The sequence below is a fragment of the Leptonychotes weddellii genome, unplaced genomic scaffold (assembly GCF_054177405.1).
Source record: "Leptonychotes weddellii isolate Sample4059 unplaced genomic scaffold, ASM5417740v2 HiC_scaffold_5285, whole genome shotgun sequence".
Lineage (NCBI taxonomy): Eukaryota > Metazoa > Chordata > Mammalia > Carnivora > Phocidae > Leptonychotes > Leptonychotes weddellii.
In genome coordinates, this window is record NW_028020535.1 from 1 (window position 1) to 11,062 (window position 11,062).

At 43.8% G+C, this 11,062-nt stretch overlaps 1 long non-coding RNA gene across 1 annotated transcript; it reads left to right on the forward strand.

The window, feature by feature from the left end:
- Positions 1-447: 447 nt before the first annotated feature.
- On the forward strand, positions 448-9,331 carry LOC115942515 (uncharacterized). The gene is made up of 2 exons (XR_014142467.1): positions 448-3,985; positions 8,482-9,331. It is a non-coding gene; the product is annotated as an uncharacterized LOC115942515 (long non-coding RNA).
- The last annotated feature ends 1,731 nt before the right edge of the window (positions 9,332-11,062 follow it).

Sequence of the window (11,062 nt, forward strand, 5' to 3'; positions counted from 1 at the left end):
AATACTGATAGTATACTAATTTATTATAACCCTGATGGTATATTAACTTATTATATATAGTGTATTAATCCTGATAGTGTGTTAATTTATTATAGTAGTTTATTACTTTATTAGAATCCTGATAGTATATTACCTTATTATATATATTAATCCTGATAGTATATTAATGTATAATAATAACATATTAATTTATTATAATCCTGATAGTATATTTATTATAATCCTGATAATATATTAATTTATTATATATAGTATATTAAACCTGATAGCCTATTAATTCATTATAGTAGTATATTAATTTATTGTAATATGTATTATAGTAATATATTAATTTATTATAAGTCTGATACTAAATTAATTTGTTATAATCTTGATAGTATATTATATTGGTTTATTATAATCAAGGGATGCCAATAGACACTTGTTCCTACAAGGAAGCCATGACATAACAGTCACTCACGATACATTGTCTAAACTTCATATAATTATTTTTGGCAGGTGGCCACCGAGACCAAGTGGGTTTGCATGCAGTAATTCCATACGGTGGTTTTGGTGACCTAGAATGATCTTTTGCATGAAATGTCTCCTGAGACTTCACAAAGTCACTGCATTGCTCAAATCCAGAAACTCTATGGGTGAGTGATGGGGATATTTCTGTTGCTGGGATCAGTCTGACTTTGAAACATTTCCTTGGTTAAAATGATGTGAGGGATATGGAAGGTAGAGGAGATTGGAGACTGTGTGCATGTGTGCATGCATATGAGAGAGAGAGAGAGGGAGGGAGAGGAAGGCACAGGAAGGATGCTCATTTATAAGGAACATATTAGCTATATTGAGAAAGGTTCCCCACCCATTCTGCCATGAGCCCCCATGATAGGGTAATAATCATGCTATTCTCAAGGTAGATTATTAGGGTTTATGCATCTGTGGGGTTTATGGAAAATGTGGGTTTTCCATGGCTTTGCCAGTTGATAGGACCTTAAAATGCCATTCATTTGGGTCAAGCTACCATGTGAGAAATACGATATTTGGGGACAATGGTTGGAAGGACCACTGGTCCCAGATAGCATGGGTTTTATTTTATTTGAATATGTCTGCAATTCTCCAGAAAAATTTAATCTAATCATAATGAAAACTTTGGAAGGCAGACTATTTAAAAAAGTTACTCTTCCCCTACCCCCTTGACCTGAAATTTGTTAATATATTCCTGTCAACCACAATTTTCAACTCAGCCTAAAAGCTGAATTCTGGACCTCTTCTGTTGTACTTCTGCACAGAATTGCTTCCTCTGAGCATCACTTTGTTATTACACACTGGGGGTTAAGATTGAAAATATTTATAGCAGAGTGTATTTACAAATTGTGTCACTCTCTTCACTGTAGGGGAATTAATGAAGACATGTTTGGTATTAATGACTCAGAGATATGACTGGAACAGCTTTCCTTTGTGGGAAGGAAATGTTGGGAAATCGTTATTCATATAACAAGAGAGGTCTCACTTTTTCCCTTGGCTGCCAGGAAGTTCATAAGTCAGTCACCTTTAAAAATCTTGTCATTGTGGTTGACAGGGATATATTTATATTAACAGATTTCAGGTCAAGGGGATGGGGGAAGAGTAAATTTTTAGATGTCTGCCTTCCAAAGTTTTCATTATGATTAAAGTTTTCTGGAGAATTGCAAACATACAAAAGTAGGGAGAGGGGCACCAGGGTGGCTCAGTCGGTTCAGCATCTGCCTTTGGCTCAGGTCATGATCTGAGACAAGCTTGCATGTCAATGGAGCACTGACACATAAATCATCATCCCAACACTCTCCTAAATCAAACACAAACGAGGCTGTCATTTGGAATGTGCGTCCAGTTCATAGCTGCTGCTGGGTTTTTAGGGTCTTGGGATTGAGCCTGGTGTCGGGCTCCTTGCTCAGTGGGGAGTCTGCTTCTCCCTCTCCCTCTGCCCCTACCGCTTGCTCTTGCTCTCGCTCTCACATAAATAAATAAAAACCCTTAAAAAAAAAAGTAGGGAGAATAGTCTATTGTATTCCCCCATGTACCCATTATGTTGACTAATTACCAACCCATGGGCAACGCTGTTTAATCTACACCCATACCTGTCCCCTCCTACAACCCTCAGACTTACCTTGAAGCTAATCCCAAGCATGGGAGAATTGCATTTCAGTTATTTAATTACATCTTATTTTCTTGTGCATAGCATTAAGCACTATACACAATACATTAGGAATACATGCATATTTACAAAACTCATCTTTTTGCATAATTCACTGAACTTCTGTTAATATGCTGGACTTTGTGCTCAGTTCCAGCCTTGGAAACCAACCCAAGACCATCCCTTGGTGACAGGAGGGTGTCTGATTGTGTGGTCTTGCTATGGCATCGATGGCCCTTACCTGAGTTTCTCCTTTTCTTGGACCCTGATGACATTTTCCGGAGAGAAAAGATGCAATTAAAAAAAAAAAAGTCTATCTTATGATTGGACTATTAGTAAGATACTCCAGGGGCCAGAAGAGACCAATAATTCTTTTTTTCCCCTCTGTCATAACTCAATCCAGAGTTTGGATTCCATTCCCCAAGGAGGCATGGCTCCATTCCCCAAGGAGGCATGGCGTCATCTTCTGGGATTCTGGAAGGAAAGCCCATTCTAGGCTAGCACGAGACGAGTTTGTATGTGTGCAACCTGCTTAGATCAGGAGGTGAGGTGGGCCTGATGCTTCCTGGTACTTTCCCCCTTGTCTATGAACCAAGAAGCCAAGACGCCATATCGACCAGCCTTGCTCCACCATCTTTTCTTCAAAACACCATTTGCTGCTTCAATGCCTATGCAGGTTCAACGGAGCTCTCAAGCTTGCATGTCAATGCAGCACTGACACATAAATCATCATCCCAACGCTCTCCTAAATCAAACACAAACGAGGCTGTCATTTGGAATGTGCGTCGAGTTCATTGCTGCTGGGTTTATAGTCTTGCGAAATTGGTATTTACGGTTAGTCCACTTAAGCAGTTATGATCCTCTCGGTTTGTGTGCACTTGGCAGCGGGGGAGACATGCCCTGGCTGCTTGTAGAAGTAGAAGTAATGGACTGTGTTTTCCAAAAGTATTGACTCAGAGCAATGGAAGCTGTTAAGTGCAGGGCTGTTTGGTGCTAGTTAGGAAGAATGGGAAGTCGGGAGGACCACACCCATGGCTGGGGCCTGTCCACGGGTACCATGGGTGTTACAGAGGATGGATTCTCAAAGACGGAAAACCCTTGTTAACAAAGCAAATAGAGAGAAAGTCTGTGGAATCCCAGAAGGGGGATTTGCAGGAAAATGTGTCATCTGGTGTCAAAGACAGGGGGCAGTTAATAGATTGTTTCTTAAGCTTTTTGGGTTTCCTCCTGACTTCTGCTCAAAGCTGTAGAGCATGGCTTGGCAATCTTTTTCTGTAAAAAGGGTAAATATTCTTGGCTTTTGTTTGCCATATGTATGGTCTCTGCTGCAGCATCAACTCTGCCCTGTGAGCAGGTAAATGGATATAGACAATACGTAACCCAGGGGCATGGCTGTGTTCCAATAAAACTTTATTTATGGACACAGAAACTTGAATTTCACGTTATTTTCAGGGTCACAGAAGATTCTTCTTTTGACTTTTGCCCAACCATTTAAAACAAGGCATGAATTAATCTTAGCTGACCTACACCAGGCAGCTCACAAGATTTGGCTCATGGGTCATTAGTTCCCAACTCCTGGTCTAGATGACTCGCTTTAGTCAGGGGTCTTCAGAGAAACAGAACTGATTGGATATATATGTAGGAAGAGATCTTCTCTAGGGAATTGGCTCACATGATCATGGAGGCAGTGAAGTCCCACCATCTGCTGTCTGCAAGCTGGAGGACCTCCCAACTTGGCTGCCTGGACAAGAAGACGGGAAGCGAATGCTCCATGTCCCAGGATTCTTGGCATCTGGGATCCTCACCTGAGCCAGATTCTTCCAGGTAGATCTGCTGTTATTGCATGAGGCCCAGAGATGAGCTTTGACGTGCACCAGTCACAGCAGAAGAGCACATCTTCCCATCTGCATGCTGGCAGGGGGAGACCTGGTTCTTCTGGGGATGCCAGAGGAAGAGTCCACGTGGGGTCCAGTCCTGACATCATGGGGGCTGAAGATGATGGGGGGAGCTGTGTGGCTTCCGATCAAAGGCCCCACGAGCTACGGGTGTTTGCCTTTATTTTATGGACCCTGGGGCCATCATTTCCATCTGTGAACCATGCATCCTGGTCCTCCGACCCTTCTCAGGGCTCATTCATTCCCTTTAATAGGGTCTGTGTTCACATCTCTGTTTTTATAGAAGTACAGCTGACACACCATGTTACATTAATTTCAGGTGCATGCCATAGTGATTTGACAAGTCTACACATTGTGCTGTGCTCCCCATGTGTGTAGACACCACCTGCACCATCCAACACTATTTCCAATACCACGGACTATATTCCCTGTGCTCTGCCTTTCATCCCCGTGACTTTTCATTCCATAACTGGCATTCTGTACCTCTCACTCTGCTTCTCCCATTTTGCCCAACCCCCCACCTCCTTCACTCTGGCAACCACCTATTTGTTCTCTGCATTTATGGGTCTGTTTCTGCTTTTTGTTTGTTTATTCCTGTGTTTTGTTTTTCAGATTCCATCTATAAGGTGAAATCATATGGTATTTGTCTTTCTCATTTTGCTTAGCATAGTACCTTCTAGCTCCCTCCATGTTGTCCCAAATGGCAAGATCTCATCCTTTTTATGCCTGAGTAATATTCTGGATGCTTCTCTTCTTTCCTATTTGTAGGAAAGCAATACCCCATTTCTTTCCCATGATAGTTGGGAATGGCTGGGAAGTCACATTTCCTTCCTGCTCACATCAACCAGACTGGTTCTGGTCCCTGCAAGTCAGAAATGTGTCTGCAACAACAGCTGGTATTCACTGGGTATCTCCTGTGTGTCAGGCACAGTGTTCTAAAAGGACTACATTTAAAGACCTCAATGCTCCTGGGTGTGGAGGCTCTTAGGGCATTCTTTTTTGGATGAGGAGATTAACATTGAGGGAGGACAAAAGGCCTCTAGAAAGTTAAGAAGTTAAGGAGAAGAAGCACACGGCATTTCACCTATGCAGCCTACTTTCATAGCTAAGACTTCCAGCCACTGAGCTCTGGGACCTGGGGGACAAGAAGGGGAACAGGTGGAGAAAATGGTTGCTGGCTCTGTCCTCCTGACGTCTAAACAATGATTGCTTTTATTTGTCTGCAACTCAACTCAGAGGGATGTACCATTGAGCTGGCATGACTCGCCTTTGGGATGTACCCATGGGTCAGGCCATCAGACGGGACTGTTCAAGTGGTTTTGTTTCAATATGGCCTGTGATGGATAATGGGCTATGGTGCCCAGTGTGGGTCAAATATTGGTTTACATGTCCCTGAGGAGATATTTTTCAGATGAGATGAACATTTATATTAGTAGGCTTGGCGTTAAGTGGATTGGCTACCACAGTGTGGGTGGGTCTCACCAAATCCGTTGAAGGACTTAAGAAAAAATAGACTCGGGGTCACCCAACGAAGAAGGAATTCTGCCTCCGCAGCACACCATAGAAATTCCACCTTATTTCCAGCATGCTGCCTGTGGACTTTGGACTGAAGCCTTCAACATCAACTCTTAGCTGAATTTCCAGCCTGCTGGCCTGCCCTGTGGATTTTGGACTTGCTGGCCCTCAAAATCATGTGAGCCAGTCCCTTAAAATAAATTTCTCTGCCTCTCTCTATGTAGGTAGACAGATAGATAGATGGATAGATAGAGAGATATGATGGATGGATGGATGGATAGAAAGATAGATAGATAGATAGATAGATAGATAGATAGATACATAGATACATAGATACATAGATACATAGATAGATACATAGATATGATGGATGGATGGATGGATGGATGGATGGATAGATAGACATAGGGATGGATGGATGGATGGATAGATAGATGATAGATAGATAGATAGATAGATAGATAGATATGATGGATGGATAGATAGACAGACATAGGGATGGATAGATGGATGGATGGATAGATAGGTAGATAGATGATAGACAGATGGACATAGGGATGGATGGACAGATAGATGTAAGGATGGATGGATGGTTAGATAGATGATAGGTGATGGATGGATATATAGGTCAGATAAATAATGGGTGGATGGATGTATGGATAGATTGATAGATACAGATAAAATGAAGAGATACAGATAAGGATATAGAGATTTCTGTATCTCTATCTGTGTCTGTATCTCTACCTCTCTTGATCTCTTGTTGCTCCTCTCTCTGGAGAACCCTAACTAGTATATAGCCCAAAGAACACAAAGCAAGCATAGCACCACACAATAGCTGGACCACGTGTGGTTCCAGGGAAAAGTTCATTCCCCATCTCCATGAAAGGATTAAACTATTTCAGGAATCACTGACCTGCAGCAAAATCCGAGGACGCCCTGTCTAGACAGGTCTTTGGTTTTACTGCATCTGAGCAGAGCCCAGTGCAGATGTGCACAGGATTTTCTTGCACAATATTCTAAATACCTGTGGTCTGTTAACTGGGAGGTCAAGATAAGTGACTTTTATTAAGATGTCTAAACCTCAGACGCTGAGTGGGATTTTCAGGCTCTGACATCAGGTCTCAGATTGGCGAGAGCAGCATGAGGTTCACAGGGGGCTACAGCATCCATAAGACATTTTTAAAATTGAGGGTTTTTTTCCCCCTGAGATGGTTTTGCATTCACTGGTGGGTCAAACTATTCAACAGGAGCCCTTGGCCCGAGTGGGGAAGCTGCCCCTTCTCCCCCAGGCGAGTGTTCTCGGTGGGTAATGGAGTCCTCTGGGGCGCGGCAGTTTTGAGGAGCCTGGGTGCTGGCTCTGGGCACTTCTGGAAGCATCAGTGGCTCCATCCTGCAGCTGTGTGCATGGTATTGCAGGCTGTCCACATTCTTCAGCGACGACTGCATGGGTTTTGTTTTTATTGCTTAGCAGTTCAACAGGATAGCCACATACTTTGACAATCTGCTGACTCCCTCCATATGCCTCCCTCCTACACATTCATAATTTGGAAGTGAAAGCAGTGTGAGACCCCCTCCCCTGCTAATGGTTTTCGCCCAACACCATTGTCTTGCAGCCCTGATATCTCCATGAATTTCTGTTTCTTTCCCCCGGGCTGTGTCCACCTGGGCTCAAGCCGTTGCTGTGCTTAGTGCAAACCTGACTCCCCATCCTAACTTAGCAGTACTCGAACCCTACAAACCCTCCAGGAGACCCTGTTTGCCCAGGGCCATCAGAGGAGCTCCCCTCGTTTACAGCCGAGGCTTCTGCTGGCTCAGCCTGCTCCTTTCCCACTCTGTCCACAATTCTCAGACCAACCTAAGCAGATGATGGTTTTTGCAGAATGCTCCTGATTCTTCGTCAATACTGACCTGGCCCTTTTCCATTTGGAAACTAAAAGCAAGCGGCTCCCCAACCATTATATTCCCTCACCTTGTGCTTGGGAGCATAGCTCTGCAACAAAATTTTGTATCCGTGCACTTTTTAAAAAAATAGACTTTAGTTTTTAGAGCAGTTTTAGGTTCACAGTATAATTAAGTGGAAGGTACAGAGAGTTCCCATATACCCCCTGCCTCCACCCATGAAGAGCCTGCCCTCCTATGAACATCCCGCACCAGCATGGGACACTTGTAAAATTAAAATAGATGAACCCACATTGATGCATGATTATCACCGTGAGTCCGTAGTTTACATTAGGGATGACTCTTGGGGGCGCACATTTTGTGTGGGTTTGGGCAAATACATAGTGGCATGTGTCCATTGGTGTGGTGTGACACAGAGTAGTTGCCCTGTGCTAAAAATCCCCTGTGCTCCACCTGTTCATACCTCCCTTCCCCCACCCCTGGCAACCCTTGACCTTTTTACCGTCTCCATAGTTTCTCCTTTTCTAGGATATCATAGAGTTGCAATCATACAGGATGGAGCCTTTTCCGATTGCCTTCTTTCACTCACTAATTTGAATTTAAAGTCCCTTCCCAATGTACTTTTGTTTCTTTCTGATAAGCGCTATTTATTAATTTTAAAAAATTTACAACAGCGAACTTGATTTTTTTTTTTAATTTAAATTTTGTTAGTTAACGTACCATGCAATATTGGTTTCTGGAGTAGAATTCAGTGATTCATCACATGCATACAACACCCAATGCTCATCCCGACAAGTGCCCTCTTTTTAAATGATAGTTCCCGCTGAGTTTTGGGGTCCAAGGTAAAGAGAGAGTTGTGCCTTTACCTATTTATTGTAATACCTGTCAACATTTCAGGATCCATAATGGGGATTTTCTTTCCCCTAAACTTCCCCGACCCCCAGCTACCATCAACCAACAATTGCTTCTCTCTTATACTTACATTTCTAAACACTTGTATTCTTCCAACAGGGCAACTGGGCAGAAATACGTATGTACAGACATTCAACGGCCTTCACCACCCAAACCACTGGCCTCACTGCACAATTATTCTTTGGGGTCTGCCGTCATCCTAGAATATATAGAACGGAGGACTCACCCAATTTACTATTTTAGAAATATTCTCTAAATGTGAACAAGTGTCTCACAGCTCACAAAATCCCATCATCTTTCCCAGGGTCCCGCCACTGGCAGACGTCACTTCCCTGGGCCCCCCTCCCAGGTACAATGGGCAGAGGGCTCCCCATAATGAAATGCAGTGATGTCTACTGGCAGTCGCCCAACCAGGCTGGAACCATTTGGAGAGGAAATCCACATGAGTCCTTCTAAATGGCTTGGGGTCTGCAGAAAAGGAAGTTTGACCAGAGGGTGGCAGGACCCTCCTGGTATCTTGTCATGGGGTCATGGTCAACACCCAAGCCATCGGATGACATCTGCATTGTGCATCAACATGGCTGGAGGCCTGTACCTTCGACGTCCCTCTAACGAAAGCCCCTACCTGTGTCTGGGTTGGAGATGAATAAGGACAACCCAATGTTGAACTTAGTTGAACTTAGTTGAACATTGCTGTCTTTGTGAAAAGAGCTTCATTACCACTGGTCCATGTGGCCTCCTTGACCACGTTGTTCTGGCCATCATGGCACCCAGCTTGTCCTCTGAGAGCAAATGGGCTCCATTGAGAACAGGGAACCTCCATTGCTGATGATGATGGTCCACATGTTGAGTGGGAAGGTTCTAGAGATGTATTATCTAACATGATAGCGACCTGACCCCTATGGCTAATGAAATTGAAATTAAAATTATTTAAAATAAAATAAAATTTTAAGTCACTTCTTTGGTCAAATGAGCCACATTTCCAGTGCTCAGCAGCCACCCTATTGTACCTCATTGCTTGGAACATTTTCCCATAACTGCACAGAATTCTGTAGGACTGACCATGCTGGTCTAGACACTGGATATTTCTAAGAAATATCCAATTACAAAGACGTTAAAGTATTTTCAATTTCTGGAATTCTTCTGATTATAAGGTTCTAAGGCACGTGGATGACACCCACATAAAATACATCTGGCAACATTCTCTTCATTACCAGGACACAAATCTATCTACCTCAAAACTTGCGGCTCACCAGATAATGTAAAAAGTCCTGCTATGAAAGAAAGCCAGATTCTGAAGAATCCCTAAAATCGCCCTGTTTCTAAATAGGTATGCATAGTCATATTATCCATGTGTAGTGTAGTTATGGAAGTCTACGATTCTGTATAAACACGTATCTGCATATCCTTACGTTCCGTTACTACCATGTTATCACCTCTAGAAGAACAAAAGACAAGACTTGGGCTTCTCAGAGGAGGAACCAGCAAAAACCATCAAGAAGCAAAAAACGTTGACCAGTCGTGTTTGAAAATGAGACATGAGAGCTGTGCCCAACACCGTTGAGATGCACAAGATCGCCCGAAGTAAGAAGGCTGGCTGTTGGGCACTTGGGGGGCTCAGTGGGTTAAGCGTCTGCCCTTGGCTCAGGTCATGATCCCAGGGTCCTGGGATCGAGTCCTGTGTTGGGCTCCCTGCTCAGCAAGGATCCTGCTTCTCCCTCTGCCCCTTCCCTTGCTGGTTCTCTCTCGCTCTCTCTCTCAAATAAATAAAATCTTAAAAAAAAAATAAGTAAGAAGTAAGAAGCCTAGCTGTCCTAATGAGAGGAATGCTCAGCCAGCTGGCAAAGACACCAGAGAATTTGTTGGACTTGACACAATCACCGTTGATCTGTTTTAAAATCACTCGTCCGTTGCAGGTGTCCTTGCTCAAGTAGATTTCTTCCACGTGCTGAGAGAGCAGGTTCCTCGCCAAATTAGTGCTCTGCCGTCTGCCACACCTGCCTCCCGAGCTATGCTTGTTTCTGTTTCTTGGCTTTTTGCTGGGGATGTTTTTGCTGCTGTGGTTCCAACCCCATGCAGCTGCAAGGGAAAAAGCACGTGTGTGCCCACCCCTGGGACGTTTCCCTGGTGCACATCCTTCCACTCACATTCCTTTGAACAGAACTCAGCCACTCGGACACATCGCACCATAAGCCCAGCCGCGAAACATCAGGCTGAGAAGAGACAGCAATTGCTTTTCTGTCCATTAGCGGTCCCTAACCACTGGTACGACCATCTGTAGGTGCGCATGCGAAGCGATCAGAACACCCATCCCTCGCTGCCGGGACTGCAAATTAGTGCCGTCTCTTTGGAAATCCACTTGGCACCATCTTGCAAAGCTGAACATGACCCAGCAGTTCCCCTGGTTGGGATAAACTCTGTAGAAACTCTTGCGTACGTGTGCACGTGTTCTCATGCCCTTAGCGATAATGTCTGTACCGGTGATAAATGCAAACAACCCACACGTGTGCCCACGGGAGAACAGATATATAGAGTGCGGAATAATTGCACAATGCAATGTTGTGCAAACGGGGAGATAACAAATTAAATCTGTATGCAACGTTATGGGTGAATCTTAGCAATTCAGTGTGCACAGAAAAAATACACAAGACAAGACAATGAGCTATCAATGAGTAAAACT